The sequence below is a fragment of the Rattus norvegicus genome, chromosome 9 (assembly GCF_036323735.1).
Source record: "Rattus norvegicus strain BN/NHsdMcwi chromosome 9, GRCr8, whole genome shotgun sequence".
Taxonomy (NCBI): domain Eukaryota; kingdom Metazoa; phylum Chordata; class Mammalia; order Rodentia; family Muridae; genus Rattus; species Rattus norvegicus.
This window is the reverse complement of record NC_086027.1, coordinates 57168533-57186704: the sequence shown is the minus strand read 5'-3', so window position 1 is coordinate 57186704 and position 18172 is coordinate 57168533. Positions and strand designations below refer to the sequence as shown.

General features: G+C 45.1%; 1 protein-coding gene and 1 long non-coding RNA gene across 7 annotated transcripts in view; one reads left to right on the top strand and one right to left on the bottom strand.

Annotated features, from left to right (window-relative positions):
- Positions 1–4646, bottom strand: part of Myo1b (myosin Ib) — a 162277-nt gene extending 157631 nt beyond the window's left edge. For 5 of the 6 annotated variants that reach the window (XM_039082950.2, XM_063266575.1, XM_063266578.1 and 2 more), the window contains exon 1: positions 4513–4646. The gene's annotated coding sequence lies outside the window, so the exon portion shown is untranslated. The remainder of the gene's footprint in view (positions 1–4512) is intronic. The other variant, NM_053986.2, reaches the window with a different exon arrangement.
- Positions 4647–4846: 200 nt separating this feature from the next.
- On the top strand, positions 4847–6478 carry LOC103690550 (uncharacterized). Its single transcript, XR_005489136.2, has 2 exons — positions 4847–5252; positions 5706–6478. It is a non-coding gene; the product is annotated as an uncharacterized LOC103690550 (long non-coding RNA).
- The last annotated feature ends 11694 nt before the right edge of the window (positions 6479–18172 follow it).

Sequence of the window (18172 nt, the reverse complement as noted above, 5' to 3'; positions counted from 1 at the left end):
TGCTCACAAGCGAGAACACACTGCCTGTCTTGGAGAATTCAGGACGTAAGAGACCAAAGTCGTTGGTATGCCACTGACCCTGGAGACCCGATAGTACCCTAGACTTAGGCAACTTAAGGCACAATTTACAGTCTCTAAATTCTTATCGTAGGAAATAATATGTATGCATGCATACGTGTCTGTGTGTGTGTGCGTGTGTTCGTGTGTGCGTTCATGTTATAAGTGAAGGGGTGTGATTTTTTTTTTAACCTGCCCAGGAGCATTATGAGAACTCGATAAATAATTCAATACAAATCCCATCCTGTACTCAGGGATTACTCTTGGGCCAATGTCTGATCCTTCTGCCCAGTACTGCTCTCTGTTCCAGCCCAGGGATACAGGTCACCTCTGTTCCCCTTTTATATTGATGTCTAAACTAGTTCACTTCCCAGTAGGGAAGGACTAAGTACACAAATCATGAGGAATGTGCGTTCCCACAGAGCTCAGTAATGTGATGATCTCAGAGGATCCAGTGAAGGAAGACCCTTGACACTTCCCTACGGAAGAATGTCTTCTGTAAAGAGCTCCTGCCAGCACTGGAAGCGTGTGCTGGGAAAATCCTCAGCCTGCTTGCTGCCTGTGTTTCCAGCTCTGATGTCCCATTTCCTCTCTGCAACACATTCCTTCTGGATCTTAGCTGAGGAGGAGCAAAGTGCAGTGTTCTCAGAGACCTTAAGAGAAAAAGAGCCAAAACGGACTTCAAGAAATAGAAAATGTGTTAATTCTATATAAAGTCAACTTCTATTCTACCAAGCTGAAATGCTTTTTAAAAAGAACTTAATTTCAAATGGCAGTCCCCTAAATGAAGTTGTTTCGATGAAGCTTATGTAAACTGGGTGTGGTAGCATACGCCCACTGTTCAAGGGATGTAAGGATGGCGAATGCCAGGCCAGCCTCGGAAAACACCAATAAAGGGAGCTGGAGCTGCAGTCCCTGGGAGAGCTTGCCCACCGTGCAGGATCCTGAGTCTCCAAAGCCTCTGACAACCAAGTGAAGTAGTGGGAAGCAGGAAAACAAGTTCAGGGTCATCCTCAGCTACATAGTGAGTTCTGGGCTAGCCTGGCCTACATATGACCCTAGTGGGTTTTTTTTTTAAGTATGCTTATAAACTTTTCAAAATTGCCATTTTAAAGTAGTGATGCCAGTAATCCGGTCTTCCAAAGCTATTCTGCAGTGGCTTTAGGAAGGATCAACTATAATGCACATGAAAGTGATTTAGAACCTGCAAAAAGCTGATGAAGTAAATAGGCAAATCATGATTATTTACAAGATTCTGCTTGTTTGTTTGCTTGCTTGTTGTTTGAGACACAGTATCTCCACATAGCCCTGGAGCTCAGTAGTCCAGGCTGGTCTCGAACTCGCTGTCTGCCTCTGCCTCCAGATAACTGGGATTAATGATACACAGCAATTGTACAGTGTTTAGTTAGAACATTGATGTTAGAACTGAGCGCTCGGACTCCATTTCTATCCCTTACTGGATGCTGCACACGTATAATACAAGAGGCAGAGTACTAAGGAAGGAGCACTGGCTCACACCTACAACCTCAGCACTTCGGAGGCCGGAGCAGGAGGATTACCTTGAGTTAACAGCCAGAGCAGGATTTATAGTGATTTCTAAAAGTAAGACCTGTCTCAAAACAAAAGCCAAAAAAAAAAAGTTTAACTGGGCATGGTGGTTTATGCCTATAAAGCTAGCCCTGGGGGTAGGAGAAGAGGCAGAAAGACTTCAAAAGCGATCTAAAGCAGCAGCGTGAATTCTAGGCCAGCCTGGGCCAACTGAGACCTTTGGCCAAGTTGTTTTATTAAAGACTAATATAGTGACGGTGCCTATGAACTTGTACACATAATAAACCTACTAAATGGTAACTATCATTGACGCTGGCCTATTTAATTAAAATGTAAATGCCTAGCTATTGAAAACGGTGGATCAGGAGGAAGACAAACCTCGCCCAAAGCAAATCAAGTGGTACAAGCAAGGACATACAATAGATGCCAAGGACAGTACAGTTCCCTTCTTCCACAAATGCCCGTCCCACTCGCAGCCCACACCCTTCCCCAATGAAGTTGGTCCGTTCATGTGGCTTTTCATAGCTGTGTAGGGAAAGTCAGCCTTAAACTCCAGACTTGACAAAGTGATGACTCATCCCAGAGGGGATGCAGCCTGTTGCCAGGCTTAGCACACAATCCCCCAACCACTGGGACAGCCGGAGGCCAGAAACCAGCTATTTAGGGAGTCTCCCATTCATGATCCCCGAATGCCCTAACACTTTATATATTTTGTCAATGTATGGACCAAAGAGCACTTGGGCAGACTCCAAATGAAGCTCGCTTAACAAAACAGCTCGAGTGAATGAAAAGCCTAGATCAGGAGGCTAACAATGAAAGACGTCCATGGCCAGGCAGCTGTAATGGCAAAGAACTTGACACTTGGGCACTGTCCCACTCCAACCTCACGTCGAGATGGCTTTTGAGGACACGTTCCACTCCTCTACAGCCTGGCTTGGAAGCGTGACCACATCCCCTCACCAGCCCTCAGCAGGAGCCTGCGCAGTTCTTTCCATTACCACTTAGTGGGCACAAAACATTTTCCCCAGAGCGAGCTCCCAACTCGCCTTCTAAGGTTAAAAGGCTTTCGGCGTTGATTCCTCTTGACAGCAAACAGCCAAAATGGTGGTTTCACGGTGGCCCTTCAGCTTTCCAAAAGGAAGCACTGGTCCCAGCCAGAAAGCTGTAAGTTATCACCACAGTAATTCTAACCTGCACTGGACTTTGGGTCTCTTCCATCAGAGTCCCACAGGCATAACTATCAGTGCCTGGAAATGTCAGCCTCCTTCCCAGTCTTGATTGGAATCCCTTGTTCAGAAACACCCATAGCTTGACCCCCAAGGCTTGCTTCCACTCCCAAGATCAGATTAACCTTCCAGAATTCTTGATTCCAATCTAGGACTGGGTCTCTTTAACAAACACCTGACATACTACACTCAATTTTACTCCTAAAAACAGAGAGAGAGAAATATTCAGTGTCAGGCAACGTTCTCTCTCTTACTCCAGTAGGCCCAGCGGAAAGCCCAGAACACTTGAAGCCATGGCTCCAGTATAAAAACCCAAACCCACAATGAGTGTCGGGTGGGTTTTTTCTTCTGGGACCAATGAAAAAGAATCCTCAATTCAGTGTTACATCATTCTTATTCCTGTATTTAGCAATCCGACTTCCTGGTGCTTCCCAGGCCCCAAAAGTTCTTGGAAAAGCATCCTAACTGCACAGTATGGTAATGGGGAAAACTATTTTGTCAAAATGGCTCTGCCCACACCTAGCTGGGTGTGGTAGTGCACACCTTTAGTCCCAGCGTTCAGAGGGTAAAAGCAGGTGGGATCTCTGAGCTTCAGGTCAACCAGGGAATAAACCATGTCTCAAAAAAAAAAAGTTTTTTGGTTTTTAGTTTGGTTTTGGTTTTTTGTCAGCCTATCCGAGCCACAGTGAAATCCACAGATACACACGCACACATATATCCTGATTCATTTCGAAAAATAGTTCAGAAACAAAACAAAAACAAAAACAAAAAAACAAAACCCTCTTCGTCCATTATAAATAACAAGATCTGCTTTCAGAAAACTCCCATAGTCAGAGCCTAGAACTTCAAGGAAAAACAGAACTTGCTGCACCAATTAGAGCTAGGCCGTAGTATGAACAAAGCACCGCAAATAAACGCCACAGGCCTTTAGGCAGAAGGTTGTGTTTGTAATTAACTCCAACGCACTCTCATCACCCCCTCCCCAGCGCTCCACCCTGCCCAGCCACCCTCCAGGGCTCCCGTTCCCAATCTGGTTTCCATTCGAGCCCCGCCCCCTTCCCTTTGCCTTGGGACTGTGAATCAATCCCATCCCGGGCAGGAAACGGGACCCGGGGCAGCCCCCTCCGCTGTGGCGGAACAAAGGAGCGGAGCGCAGCTGCACTCGTAGGGCGATCCATCGGGTCCCGGAGCCCCTCAGGGTGCGACGCGGCCGGGGCACACCGCACCTGAACCCCACTCCCCAGGACGCCCCATTGTTCCACCTCCGCTTCTCCTTCCCACAGGAAGCCATAAGCTTGTCCTTCCACAGAACCCGGGGCCAGGAAACTCCAGTGGGCCAGAGGAATGGAGGGGGGTGCGAGTGGGCCCGCGGGAAGCAGGGTTCCCCAGCGCCCATATGGGGGAAGCCAATATCACAAAGTGAGAGAGCAACTTAGTTTGCAAGCCCCCTCCCCCTCCTGCCACCCCCGAAGCCACACGCGGCCGCGATCACCCTCAACGACCTCGAGCACGCGTGGGAGCACGAGTGGGAATACGCGTGGGTTCACAGTGGAGCGCCGCCGCGCCCCACAAGAGCGCCCCAGGAGCTGATGACCAGGGATTACAGGCTGCGGCTGAGCCTGGGGCCGCGCGCACAAAGGCACAGGCGGGAAGGGAGCCGGCACGGGGGAGCGCAGCGTACCTCGCCCGGCAACCGCTCTGCCGCTCCGCCTCCGCGTGCTGCTCGCTGGCCGGCGCCTGGGGAACGCGGGTCCGACCCGATGCGGGGTTCGTGCCACAGTTTTGCCAGGGATCCGGCGCCGCTCAGCCGACCGTGCGTCCTGTGCAGCCACACCGCGTCCGCCGGCTGGGCTCCGAGTGCGCTGGCTTGAGGCGCGGCGGCGGCACGGCCACTCCCCTCTCCCGGCGGGGGCGGCGACCTTGCCGCCCGGACGCGCCCCTCGCTCCCTGGCCGCCGTTCAGCCAGGCGCAGGCCGCACAGCGCCCCCCGGTGAGCACCCGGCGGGCGGGGACACTCAGGGAAGCGCGCTAGCCCTTCACCTTGGTCACTGCATGATCCTCGAACTGCAGCCCAAAGATGCAGAGCCGGACAACTGCAAGAGACTGGGCGCGAACCCCAGCAAAGAGAATATTCCTTCTCCACATTGCCTCCTCTCCTAGGTCAAAATTTGGGTGCCCAAACATATCACAAAATGCCAATTTAATGAAAGAGAAAATGGCCTGTCGTGCGAGGCTTTTATTGTCTGTCACTGACATACATATTGAATATATCAATGTGAACTGAGCTATGACTGGCAGTCATTTGGCTATGGTAGAGGGTCTAAAGACTCGGGACTCTCAGCTTCTCTCTCCAGCTGTCCTCGTCACACTGGGATTCAGGACAAGCCACATGACCCTGGGTCTGACTTGTTCCTGGAAGAGGTAAGGGTGTTCATCAAACTTACTCATGGGATGAGGTGAGGATTACATGGCTGGGGTGTTAAGCACGGCAGACACAGTAATTATTACTCATGAATTTAATGACTTTGTCCTATAATGAAATAAATTACCATAAATGGGACAAGGTTTAAGTGCACTGACCTATATCTGGATACTGTCACTGAAAGCAGATGAATCAAAGATTTCAAACCTTATATAGTCACTCCGTCCCACAAGCACAAGAACCAAAGGCCTTGGTGATTTCTCAGAGGCCACCAAGACCCTCCTCTACAAACTGATCTACTTAGAATTCTAGCATCACTGATGTAACCAGCATGTTTGGTCTCTAGTAGACATGACAATGGTTTAAGCTAACATATTTTGAGTACTGGGTACAATTTTATTTAATCTTCCCCAAAACCTGTGAGGTAAGTTGCTTTCTTATTTTTGTTACAGAAACTAGGACAAAGTCTGAGAGATCGTCCTTCCAGTTTATATACAGCTGTGGAGAACCCCCACAAATCCTTTGATACATCGCTCATTGAGGAGTGCCATTTGACTGCTCTCCTCTTGAATACAGGCTGAACTGAATTCTAACAAATGGGATACAGTTGGTGATGTGACCAACCCAGCTCCCTCCCTTCCTCCTTCTCTCCCTCCCTCCCTTCCTCCCTCCTTCCTTCACTCAGTTGTCTGCTGCCTCCCCTCCCTCTCCCCCTCCCTGGGGGAGGGGGGAAGCGGCATCTGCCAGTCCTGTCTCTGTCTCTTTCTTTCAGAGTCCAGCTACCCTGCTGTGAGGGAGCACACAGAACACTAGGTATGGCTTTCCGGGCTGAGAGTGCCAGCATCAGCAGCCCCAGCCATGTGGATGAGTGAGCCTTAAAGATGACTTAGCTGCAGTCACCTTCATGAAGTAAGACCTAGAATGAAACCCCAGCCAAGCCAAATCAGTCTCCAGAAACATGAAGCTTGAGGAGAGTTCATTGGTGAGGTTGTTAATGAAGCAGTTCACCATACTTAGCCTAGTGGCAGCTCAATTGTCTCCACCACAGCTTACCAAGCAAGCTACCCCAGACCTTGATAACCTAGTACAGTGAAGACAACTCTCAACTTCCAGAGAAACAGCACCCAGACCTACTACATGGCAGCATGTTCTAATAGGTGCCAGGTGGTTCCATTCTCTTATAGCAACAGGGCAGTGACAGGACCTCTGAACTTTCCTAGCCAATCTACCTTTTTAAAAATAGCAGAAATACTAATGACAGGCTCATGAACTTTAAGTCGTAGCTTGCAGAGTAGGGACAGGAAGCTTTTGAGACAGGAGTCTGTGTTATCATAGACTGGCTTCAAACTCACTGTAGCCTAGGGTGACTGAATGTGTCCCCTTTCCCTGTGTTCACCTCCTGAGTGCTTGGGACTGCATACAGACCCATGGTTCCATGGAGTATTGAAAATCAGTTCAGGGCCTTACATGAGCTCGGCAGACTCTCTGCCAGCTCAGCTACATTCCCAGACCTAGAGTGTTTGATTGTCAGGTTTCACGGAAGAGTTTGGGACAAGGCAGTGCTCAGTGGGATTATTTGGAGCACTAAGAGGAAGTTTTGAGGATGTCTGCCCCAAAGAGATCTCCCAGAGCAGGGAAAACTGAGGCTTTCTTCCTGCTTTGAAGTAGTTCTAAATTAAAAAAAAAAAAAAAAAAAAAAAAAGTACCAGGAACTGTTGGCTCCATCTAATGAATACTGAGGAAATTAACCAAGACACTACTAGAAAACCCTGCAAAGACCAGCCCCTAAGCATGTCACGATTGCTTTTAAAAACACCATTAACCTAGTTTTCATAAACATCAAGCTTTCTGAAGATAGACTATAACATAAGGGCTTGAAATTACTTTACCGGGGTTGGGGATTTAGCTCAGTGGTAGAGTGCTTGCCTAGGAAGCACAAGGCCCTGGGTTCGATCCCCAGCTCCGGGGGAAAAAAAAAAAAAAAAAAGAAATTACTTTACCTTCCTGACTGTACTTTTTTTTAAAAGCCAATCAATCAAGAGATTTTTTTTTTCCGGAGCTGGGGACCGAACCCAGGGCCTTGCGCTTCCTAGGCAAGCGCTCTACCACTGAGCTAAATCCCCAACCCCCAATCAAGAGATTTTAAGAAAGGAGTAAAGTTGTTCTAACAGTTGTCAAAATTGATAAATCCACCAACAAAGACCTTTTTTTTCTTTCAAACTTTCTCTTTGGTCTTTTCGGAGGAAATAGAGTATATGAAGAAAGACTATTAGTAAGAGTTCAAGGTGGAAAACAAATTATCAAGTCCCAGGAGCAAAGGCATCTAAGGACTGAGCTTCACCCAACAGACCGGTGCAGGCTCCCACCGTAAGTGGGGTCTTGGCAAGTTGTGGCAGGCAGAGAAAGGAAAGTGTTCGTGCAGAGAAGACCTTCGTTCCTGTAGGATTTCTTCTCTTTAAAAACATTTTTAGCAGCCAGCGAGATGGCTCAGGAGGTAAAGCTCTCTGGCAGGTCCGCCAACCTAAACTCAACCCCTGGAACCTACGTAACTAAAGTGAAGGAGAGAAAGGACTCCACAAAGTTATTCCCAACCTCCCCCAAGTAACCCCTGGCACTCCAGCCCCTCCCCCAACAATAACAATATTGAATAAATAAATAAAGTTTTTAAAATAGCATAAAATGTTTTTTTGAGGACTTTAGCATTGGTACAAAAGAGCAATGGCAGAACCACAAAGCCTGCTCCTGCCTTATTTTGGTATTAGCAAGTACAAGACTGGGCTAGATATCATAATTTGAGATTTCTTCTGTGTTCCTGAATGAGCTGGCTTTGCAATTTGGACCAGCAGACTCACATTCTCTGCCTCTGCTGGCTAGTGTTTTGTCAACTAGACACAAGCAAGAGGCACTTGGGCAAAAGGAATCTCAACTGGAAAAAGAAAAGTAAAGAAGTCCCCATTACATTGGCCAGTAGGCAAAGCCATGCGGCATTTTCTGGACTCATGATTGATGGGAAAGGGTCCAGCTCACTGTGGGCAGTGTCATCCTGGGCTAGTTGTATCAGGCACTACAACATGGCAAGCTGATGGAGCCATAGGGATCATGCCAGTAAGCAGTCCTCCTCCTTGGCCTCTGCATCAGTTTCTGCCTGCAGTTTCCTGCCCTGTCTTTTCTCCATGATGGACGGTGATGCAGAACCTGAATAAATCCCATTCTCCCAAGTTGCATGTGGTCATGGTGTTTTATCATAGTGATAGGAATTGTAACTAAGACATTGCCTCAGTGTTTTATAACTAGTAGGGAACTTCCGGCTCTGCTGAATCCTCTCTCCTCGTCTGCCCACCTAAATGCTTATTTTGTTTATTTCAAGCTTGTTTGAGGCTGAGCGTGTGTGAAGTCCTGGGCTCGTTCTAACACTGTGTGAAACAGGGGTGATGAGTGTGTCTGCATGCAGTTGTCTCATAAGAGGAACACAGGGAAAGCAGAAGTGTCCAGTCGTCCTGGGCTACACAGTGAGTTTGAAGCCGGTCTATGATACACAGACTCCTGTCTCCAAGGTTTCCTGTCCCTATTCTTCAAGCTTATTCAAAGTTATTTTGTTGGAGACCAAACTCATACTCCTCTTTTCCTGAACACACTGCTAAGGTGAATCCTGCTGTCTGCATAAAAACATATTGATCCTGCATTTGCTCCATTATGAATTCTATATGCTTGTATTCATTTGAAGGTTGACCTCTCTGAGTAATATCTGCCTGCATATTAGATCAGTCAATCACTCTAAAAATACCAAATCCATGGGAATACCACTTTTTACACACAAGAAAATTTCCATCTTAGTTAAGGTTTTATTGCTGAGAGGAAACGCCATGACCAAAAAACAAGTTGGGGAGGAAAGGGTTTATTGTCTCACACTTCCATATCACTGTTCATCATCAAGGAAGTCAGGACAGGAGCTCGAGCAGGGCAGGAACCCGGAGGCAGGAGCTGATGCAGAGGCCGTGAAGGGTACTGCTTACCGGTTTATTTCACCATGGTTTATTCACCATGCTTTCTTATAGAACCCAGACCACCAGCCCAGGGATGGCCCCACCCACAATGGCCTGGACCCTCCTGCAACATCACTAATTAAGAAAACACCCTACAGCCGGATCTTAAGGAGGCATCTCCTCAACTGAGCTTTCCTTCCTTCAGGTAACTCTGTGTATCATGTTGACATAAGACAGCCAAAACAATTTCCTACACAAAAAAAGGAGCCACGTTACAGTGAATGTTCTGTCCTAGAGAACATTCCTGAGGCGTCACGTGCATGCTGCCTCATGCAACCTCCACAAGAGAGAACTATCGTTCGTTCGTATCCTAATTCAGAGATGGTGAAACCAAGGCAGGATAAGTTAACTCAGGTTGCACAGTGTACTATGAGTCAGGGTCCACTAGAGTCACAGAATTTATGGAACATCTCTCTATATAGTAAGACTTCGTTGTTTTGACTTACAGTCTTATGGTCCAACTATTCCAACAATGGGCAGCTGTGGATGGGAAGTCCAAGAATCTAGTAGTTGTTCAGTCCCATGAGGCTAGTTGTTTCAGCTGGTCTTGGCATTACTTGCAAGCAGGCAAGAAGAGTGAATCTTCTTCCCAATGTCCAGCAGAAGGTGTGACCCAAATTAAAGGTGTGTACCACCACGCCTGGATCTGGGACATGCTTGTCTCGGGCTGACCTTGAACTCACAGATGTCCTTTCCTCAGTCTCCTGGGATTAAAGGCGTGTACTTCCTTGCCTGAGCTTAAGTTTTTCATGGCCATTATGCCTCAAGATCTCCATGCCAAGATCCAGGTCAGCAATCTGTGTCTTCCAGCCTCGAGATCTGGATCACAGGTGAGCCCTCCACGTCTGGATTGTAGTTCATTCCAGGGAGTCAAGTTGACAACCAGGAATAGCCATTACACACAGCAACATCCAGCGAGAGCACTCAGTGCGGTTCCAGCCTCTGGCTTCTGAGCTCAGCCTCTTTCCTCCTGGCTTGCTTCCTCTCCTCAGTGGGCTTCTTATCTGTGAGTCATTTTTCTCTTTTGTCTCCTGAAATGATTCTGTTGTTCTCATAGTCCTCCACACACCTGAAGCACTAACTTAGTGGTTCTTTAATATCTTCATGCAAAAGAAAAGCTTTACACAGTTAAAGAGCACTTTGATGTGTGCTTACTGCTAATGGTTCTCTTTGAAATCAGGTTAGGTAGTTTGTTTTTAATCTTTCTAAGGAATTTTCAGCAGTAAACATACAACTCTTAGCTATAAATTTTAAAAAAACTGTACATTAATGGCAATAAGAAACAGAAAATGCACTAATACTGTTGGTGGGAGAGAGAGAGAGAGAGAGAGAGAGAGAGAGAGAGAGAGAGAGAAATTCAAAAATACCCCAAATACAACTTTAACTTGTAGGCTCTAGGTTACTTACTGTGTACTCTCATAAATGTCGACCTCTGTGACTGGATAATAGGCCAGCATATTAGACCTGTCAGTTCGAAAACACTAGGTCCATGCAATAAGGACATTACCATACCTTGGAAAAACTCTTCCTAAAAAAAGAAAAAAGAAAACAAAAGCAACAATTATTCTTTATAAAAATACACATAATTGAGAACCAGCACAGGGTCACAGGACACAAAGTATACTTTTTTTTTTCCTGAAATGGATTTGTCTGACCTAGATTACCCTGAGCTTCAACTAAATCATAAACCTCTTGCCAGGAATTTAAATTGCTGAATCTTTTCCTCCTGATGTTTTATAATTTAGCATTTTGTCATTTCAACTACTAAAAAAAATGTATTTTTTAAATTTCCTCTCAGGTAGTGGTCAGTTAGCAGTATCATGACAAAGCCTCACAGTAGAACTGGGAATTGACCTGGAAAGTGGTCAGAGTGTCCCCATTCTTTTCAAGCAGTCACGTTCATTTTTTTTTCCAGTAGTAACTGAGGAGCTTGTCAAATCCCTACTGAGGAGACATGTAAGGAGGGCTGCAAGAAAGAGCCATAGAGTATGGCTGTTGTGGAGTATGCCCCAGAGAAGAGTGCCGGGCATGGATTTAAGCCAATAGGAAGTCTTTAGTAGCCAGCCATTGCCTCGTCTGGGTGTTTTGGGATCCCAGTGTAGCGCTTAGCCTTTCTTAGGGTGAGCTTTTAAGTACAAAACCCATGTTCTGAGTTGACATACTTCAGTTAACAGCCAGAAGCAGAACTACAGAAGCCAAAAAGCAAGGTTAGTATATTTTGAGACTTCCTCAGAACTAAGTGGACTTTGAGGGATTAGGCCTTTTAATTTTGGAAGGTAACACTGCCTGTGAGCTAAGTTTATGGCCTGGATGGTAATCCTATCATGGAGTAAGTTGTGCTAAAGTCTGGGACTGTGTTAAAATGGTTAAGTTAAAAATTGGTGGCCATCTATATCAGATGAAAACCGACCTAGTCAATATATGAAGCTGTATTTTATGTCAACTCCAGTCCCTAAAACTAAATGCATTTACACCTGATACCTATATTCGTTCTACTTATCACCATAGAAGAAAGAGAACTCATGAGTTTCAAAATTACCTTAAGCCTAGACAAACCTACTGAAAAAGTCGGCCAAAGTTTATCCCAGAAATAGGAAGGGGCGTGGTTACCAGCAAGCTCACTCATTGGCTAAGGGCGAGTCATTGGTAACAGCGAGCCGACTCGTTAGTCCATCTGCCTTCTCTATGTTGACCCCTGAGCCCTGAGCACAGCAAGGAGATCCTTAGGATAAGATTTGTGCTTCTTAGTTCACTCCTAATCCTGAGCCTGTGAGCATACCAGAAACTCAATCGGTACTTTTAAAGCAAGAATTGATCTCACGGGTTATCATTATTTTAAGCAAAGTAGACTGACTATAATCTCAGCCTTAAGATTTTCACAAACTTCAGAGCATGTTTAATCCCATCGAATGAAGTAAATCAAAAGCAAGAACTGCTGATGGGTTCATAGTAGTGATCACTTAAGCATCAAATAAATGGTGTGTGTCGGGGGAGGGAGGTTTTAAAGGAAATAACAGCAAAGGAAACATACCTTCTGCCATGGAAGAGCTAGACCACGTGGACCAGAGCCTTGACCAGAGAGCTGACTCCCTAAAACAAGCATGGACTTTGCTGAATAGACATATAACTTCCTTCCCCACAAGACTAATGCTAAAAATGTATTCTCCAGAAATCCATTCAGGTCAGTAGAGATAAGAGGAGAGAGCAGAGAACTCTGCCCTAGATTCTCAAGGACCTTCTTGCTAGGCTCAACTTCTACAGCAGTGAGCGTGAGCCATACAGAGATTCACAGATCTTAAATTCAGACCTGAGATAACACTGGAGCAGCCCACGAGCTGAAGCCCCACCCACTCCAGAGTATTAGGTGGCTTCAAAAGCTTTTGCTTTCTTTAAGTGTTCTCATTACTCTGATCTGCCTGCTCTCTGGGGTAGGCATGTTTGTAAAAGTCTACCATTTTGTTAAACTGGAAATCATATTTTATAACCTTACAGTTTTCTTTATGAGTCTTTGTCAGACAAATGCAACAGTCACCATACAGACTTCCCTAACAGGAAAGCAGTCTGTTTATTTTCTTAGGGTCTAAACTGCTCTTTGTCCTACCCATCTGTTTGGTGAGTGGTGTGGTGCTCTAAATTATAAGCCCAGACTCTGAGGATTCCTCGCATCCTAGTCACTATCGCCTCAGGACAAGAGGGTAGAGTAGGTGACTTTTGTCCTACATCAGGAAGCACAGCTAGCATTCAAAGTCCTAGAGGATCGGTTCTAGGAATTCCAGGTACCCCCCTCAGAGATTCCAGGATTTCCTTATGTAAAATTGACATAGAATTTACACATAAACTATGCATATCTTCCTGTGCATTTTCATCTCCAGACAATTTACAATACTTAATACATTATCCATGTAACACAAATGGGTACTATATTATGTTCTGTAGCAAATAACAGTAAGGAAGAATCTGCACATACCAGAACAAATACAGGTTTTTTTTTTGTCCTGTCCTAACCACTTTAATCAAAAGATGGCAGCCCAGCTGTATGCGTTTGGCCCTGTCCAAAGGTTGGAACGATGAAGATAAATGGTGGGATCTGAGGCCACGGAGTGAAATGTCCCACGTCAGATCCTTGGAATTTTGACTATAACTCCCTTTCCTTTGTACCATTCTAGTTTCCATGAAATGGAAACATGGACTCTTCTCCCAGCCTTCTCCAGGCCCCCTCCCATGCACACAAACCCTTATATGCTATCTCACACACTTTACTTTAGACTCTTTGGAAGAACAGGATTCCAACTATGGGTGGGGAGGGTTTAGATGCAATGTTTATGTTCCTCCCTCAAAACATTTAAATATCAAAGTTTACATACTCAAAATGAATGACTAAAAGGATTTTTGGTCTCAAAAATCTTCGGACTTAACCTATCATAGTAACCACTTGAGTTATCGTTTAAATGACATCCCTACAAGCACACACATGCCCTGGACTTTGAGATTTCAAGCTTTACTTAATCCTTTTTTATTCAAATAATCTTTTAAATTTTAATAAAATGAAGCATGCATTCATTTTATGAGGGAAAATACTAAACTTGTCTAAATATACATCCTAGACATGGCCTTTAAAACTGTCTTCTGAATTGACCTTTTCTAAAATGTTGCCTCCCGAAAATTTCAGTTCTTACTGAGCTTTGTCTTCAGAATACAGTCTAATGAGCTCATGCTGGCAAGGGCTTACACTAAGGCCCTCAGACAGAGCTACTGCTTGACTGCAAGGCCTGGGCTTCTGTGCTACCCATGTTTTCAGACTCTCTTTTAGAAATGTGTGCAGTTCTTTCTGTTTCCTGAAACCCCGTGCTTACTTGTAGCAAGCAGAGGGAGGGAGACAGGAGTAGGAAGGAGCTCTGTGGGCTACCTTTAAGGAGTGTAACCAGGTGAGCTTTAATTTACTAAAAGTTGTGTCCGGGGGCCCTTGGGCCAGTCTGCCAGACATACTCCAGAGCAAAAGAGCCAAGTAGGCGAGATTTTAGGTACAAATAAAGATGGGAGGGGGATATGTCTCTCTCAAATATGGCCCATCACTTACATGTAAAGACTTTATACTTATGTTGCCCAAGACAAGTACACTGAGACTCTAACAGCCTGTGGGATGTGGGTTAGGGCCTTTGGGAGGTCATTAGGTTTAGCTGAGGTCATGAGAATAGAACTCTCATGGTGAGATTAATGCTCAACCATGTGAGGTGACAGTGAGCAAAGCTGGGAGCTGAATATGTCCCTTATCAGACACTGCCATGTTTCCCAGACTCCAGAACCACAAAACTACGTTTTAGCTGCTCAAGTCTGCTGTTTCCACTGTTTTCAGTACAATGGTCCAAACGAATGTATACAGAGTCTTCGCAAGCCATTTATTTTAATTTATATATAATCATTGTGTGTAGTGTCTGTGCACATGCGTGTGCTACATGTATGGAGGCCAAAGGACAGCTCTGTAGATCAGTCCTTTCCTCCCACCTTCGTGTGGGTTGCAGGGAGTGAGTTCAGGTCACTGCCCTCTAAACAAGGGATTTGCCCACTGAGCCATTTCATTGTTCATTTTAAGCAGCTGCTGTCTAAGCTTATTGTGACAGTGAATGTGACTTCTACTGGTTTCCCATTTGATAGATTATCTACGATTTCTTGCTTCGAAATCAAAAGACTAGACCCCCACCCCACCCCAGTCCCTGTTAGGTGCTGGGTGTCTAAGGGAAATCTGAATCTGTAACCTCAATGAGTGGTAGGGCCTTGTCAATACCTTGGAAAATAGATATATTCTATTATACTATCAATATGTTTGGGAAAAAAAACTTTGCTTTTAAAATATAACTGAAGTTCAAATCAAAACAAGTCTTCTGGATGAGTGGAAGCACCCAGGAGTTTGAGCTGTGGACCTCCTGGAGAAAGGGCTTCGATCTCATGTCAATTTTGAGAACAAAGTTGAGTTCTTATGTTCACTGAAAAAGGAGCCTAGGTCTTTAAAAACTCTCTCTCCTTCCAGTCAAATGTTCACAAGTTTGGTTTCTGATTTCTGTCTATGTTATCATCTCCTTTCTGTCAGTGCTTCGTGCCTATGACATCATTAAAATGAGCTTCCCAGCATCCTCCCAAATCTTTCAGTTACCATATCTTTGAAGCAGCTTTGGGTCCAGGCATCATTTCACCCACTTGCTCTGTAACAGTGCCTCTCTGCCTCACTGTTACCTGCTTGACACTGCTATTTCTCTCTTGCCATCTTCATTGCTTTCTCTCAGTATCATTTAGCATTTATCCTTTGACGGGTCCTTCATGATTCTTTAAACGCCAGTGCTCCCTTAAGGTCTCTGCTCCATTCTTCTATTTCACTGACTATGGCTGACAGCCAAGTTTGTATTTCTTAGCTGAGGTTCCCAGGGTTCGAGCATTTACTGCACTTCTATCCTAAACTCAGCGTCATCTGCAGGAACTCACAGGTACCTAAGATACTTAAGGGAAGAGAAACCATCATTTCTGCCTAATCACAGCTGAATCTTTCCTTCCTCCTGGCATCATCGACCCAGTCGTCAAAACTGAAGCTAATGTTATCCCTGCCCTCTGTGAGTTGTCTTCTGAATTTCATCTCTCTGGGAATCCCATTGCCGGTCTACCTTCCAGCTACCCTAGATCCCAGCTCACTTCTCTATATGCTCATTGGTGAATTTTCTCTCTATATTGCCTCAAGCTATTCCATTTCTAGCCTTGAGTACATGTGCCATGTGCCTTTCTTCAGCTCAACCCTCATCAGTCCCTGCTGAGGTATTCCAGCTCTGATCACTAGGGACTCTCTACCCTTGCCTTTTCATACCCTGTTTCCACGGCATGGGAAGCAGCTCCTGCCCTTGTCCTGTGGCCAATTCTTTCATTCTGGAAAGCACTACTTCCTGACATTCCCACTTTCCAAGGCAAAGAAAAAAGAAAAGGAGTGCTTCTTCTGTGTTCCAATAGCACCCTGTGCTTCTATCTCAGAATGTATCATGCCACAATAAGTTACCTGTTCACTCTCTCCTCCCAAGGTTCAAGGATTGTTGAGGAAGGGAGGTTAGGAATAGTGTAGAGACCTTGGATGGCTACAAGGCCCCAGCCCTAGCTGAGGAGTTATTGGTTGATGGTAGGCATTGCAGGAAGGATAGCCAGTTTTCTCTGAGTGTAGCCCCTGGTAAGCCATAGGTGCTCAAATAGAGAGCTACACATCCAAGAAAATTTAGGCTGCACATACTGGTCTTGATGGATTTAAAAATTAAATGGACACAGAGTTGGGGGCAGTAGGGAACAGGGATGTATATGAGAATAATTGGGGAGCAGAAAATATAATAAAAAATTCATGAAATTCTTAAAGAACTAATAAAAATATTTTTAAAATATCATACAGTCAATTATTAGCCTCACTACACTGACACAATCCAGGGCATAACCGTGTTTTTCACTTCCTTTATTTATCATAATTCTTAGAATATAGCAGGTGTCCTAGCTAGTTTTACGTCAACTCAACACAAGTTAAAGTCATCTGAGTGAAGGTAACCACAATTGAGAAAATGCCTCCATAAGATTAGGTTCAGTTAGGCAGTGCCAGCAAAATCTTTAATCCCAGCACTGGGAAACGAGAGGCCAGCCTGGTCTACAGAGTGAGTTCCAGGATGGCCAGGGCTATACAGAGAAACTGTGTCTGGAAAAACAAACAAACCAAACAAACAAAACTGAGCTGTGGCGAGCCTGTAGAGCATTTTCTTACTTAGTGGTTGATGTGGGAGGGCCCAGCCCTCCTTGTTAATGGAGTCACCCCTGGGATGACAGTCCTGGCTTCTATAAGAAAGTAGGTTGAGCAAGACATGAGGTACAAGCCCGAAGCACCCGTCCAGGTCTTCTGCATCAGCTCCTGCTCCAGGCTCCTGCTTTAACTTCCTCTTGTTCCCTGGAAGTGCAAGTAAACAGTGTAAAGGAAGTAAGCCCTTTCCTCCCAGGGTGCTTTTGGTCACGGTGCTTCATCACAGTAATAGAAAGCCTGACTAAGCCAGTAAGTCATTAATAATGCTTGCTACATGCATGGGCAAGTGAAGAAGTGAATGCCAAGTGTCTTCAGTATCATCCCTCAGACTTCCCACACAGCTTTCATCACTCGGTTTGAAAGATTAAATCTTGTTATAGAAGCCCCAAGAATATTTTTTTCTGCAGTATCTATTTCCTGAAAGTAAACCTACAACAAATACCTTGAATGTTTAAACTAAAACTCACCTTTTTAATTTAAAAAAAAAAATCTTCGAATTCATTTGATTCTTCCCATACTTTATTATAAACTCTCACACCTTGACACTATCAAATTCTTTTTGCAGAAACAGCCGTGCTCAGCTGCTCCTAGTCGGTTCATCACTAGTGTTCCGTTATCGTGCCACAATAGCTTTGCTCTTCCCTTCAGAGCCAATACATAGATTTCCCTAGTCTTCTTGCCCAAGCCAATCTATAAGTACTTTTAATCTATGAACTTTCAAGTTCGAAAAGACATATTGGGTCACTAAATACGTAAGTCTTGCTTACACAGGATTGAGAGCTCACAAAGGCTCAGGATCAATTATATTTCATCTTTTCAGTACTTATTTCACAGCTGAACACGTCTCAGAATAATGAACACGAGTTCAGTTTCTGACAAGCCATGACAAAGGCCAAATGAATGAGGACTATTAGTCACCCTGGATGCACATGCTGTAGCGAGTGTGTGTGTGTGTGTGTGTGTGTGTGTGTGTGTGTGTGTGTGTAGGTAATGTGGCTATGACTCATTACAGTAACCGTGTCCTGCTTAGACCCAAATCAGAGTGGAAGTCTGAGACCATGGGCCTTTTATC